We start from the raw sequence: 1906 nt of genomic DNA, 5'->3' as shown, positions 1-1906 counted from the left end.
AAACATTATTCCATCAATTTTTAATTTTAATTTTATTTTATTGTAAAGGTGATAAACAGAGAGGTTACAAAAAGTAATGAGTACATTTCTTGTAGAGCACTGTTACCCCATCCTTTGTTTTCTCCCACTTTCCCTCCCCCAGGATTCAACTATCCCCCACTACCCCTCCCCAAATTGCAGTTCATATCCAGTAGAGTGTCTTGTGAATATTGCTGCAGCACTGGTTCAGCCTTTGTCCTGTGTTTCACCATATTGTTATTCCCCTTCCCTTACCAAAATCAAATAAACATATATATTTAAGGCACAGGCTACCCAAATTGTTTTCTAAGTCTTTCCATTTCTTGATGGATGGGGCAATGTCATTCTTTCTGATGGAAGTGTAGAACTCCATTGTGTATTTCTACCATATTTTCTTGATCAAATCATCTACTGAGGGGCATCTGAATCAGTTCCATATCTTAGCTATGGTAAATAATACTTCAGTGAGCATGGTTTTGTTTGTAGCTTTAATATGGTCTTGTTTATGGCCATATTAAATGCATGGAATTGGAATTGCTGGCTAATAGGGGATCTCTATGTGTCTATTTTTTAAATAGTAATACACATTTTGTAAAATGAACTTAAATAAGATCATCCTGAAATTATTTTAAGTCAGAGTATTTCCACTGTAGAGAAAGTAGATATTAGTCTTTAGAATCAATCATCTCTGTTCTGTTTGATTGTAATGAGCCAACACTCTTAACCTTCTTCCTAAGCCTCACAAATGTATTTTTAATACCAAGAAAGAGCCAGTTGGAGGATCCAGGCCACAGGGATGGCTTGTGTTAGCACATTTGCCTAAGTTATTGGAGAAGCCAGTTAACACATCCTGCAATAATTAGAATTTGTCCAACACTGTGAAAAAATTTCAGAGACAGGTCCTTTTCAAGGAGGAAAGGCTCATTTTGGTAAGTAGGATGGTGTGTGGATGAGTGGGTTGGGGAGGAGGAAGTTGGAAGATGGAAGGAAGGAGGGAAGGAGACAGAGAGAGTGCAACATATGCAGGACAAGATATATTCTTCAAGGACACACCTACAGTGACCCAAATCCTCCTGCCAGGCCCATCTTCTTAAAATTCCATGCAGATATGAACTCAGCAGCAGGCTGATTTATTGAGGAAACTATCTCCCTCATGACCCAATCACCTCTCAATAGCACTAGCCAGGGACCAGATCTTCAGCATCTTTTAATATCCAAATTGCCACATGTGGCCCAGTGCAACCCATCATGCAAAGCACAACCCAATGGCAGAATCTAATACTTATAATAATCAAGATGAGAAATACTTTCCCTGTTTTGTAATTTACTTCATTACAAAACTGATGGGAAGTGAGCCTCTTAGCTCATGGCTTTTCTAAAACTATCAAGTGAATAGGGCATTACATTCTCCAGGTAAGTCACGCAAGACGTTGTGAATGGTTTTTGCAAGGACTGAGGTCACTCACAGGGGAACAGGACTTCATTTTTCAAAGTTTATCTTAAATGCCTTTATGCATGCTATCTAAATTAAAAGTTATGTGATTTGAAAATTAATGAACAGGTCCCTAATCTTTCAGGGAGATCTTAAAGGTCCACTTGTGCACTCCTGAAGAAAGTTAAGAAGGCCAAACTCAGAAGTTCATTTCTTATCCTGCATGTGGTTGGTGATTTAAACTCACTAAAGTGTATTTTTTTTCTTAAAGAACAAATAAAAGCCTTGTGCTCATTCTTGCTTAGCATTTGAATATGACTCATAACTGTACTCTGAAATTTGCCATGCATCACTAAATTGATGGAGTTGGGGTTTCTCTTGGGGAAAAGTATTCATCTGGTCACAGATTAGGCTGGTATTTAAAAGGAGCCACAGGTTCCAAGCCTCGGGAGAAGC

This window comes from Megascapheus bottae, chromosome 2 (genome assembly GCF_031878675.1).
Source record: "Megascapheus bottae isolate mThoBot1 chromosome 2, mThoBot2.hap1, whole genome shotgun sequence".
Taxonomy (NCBI): Eukaryota; Metazoa; Chordata; class Mammalia; order Rodentia; family Geomyidae; genus Megascapheus; species Megascapheus bottae.
Note: the sequence above shows the minus strand (reverse complement) of the source record.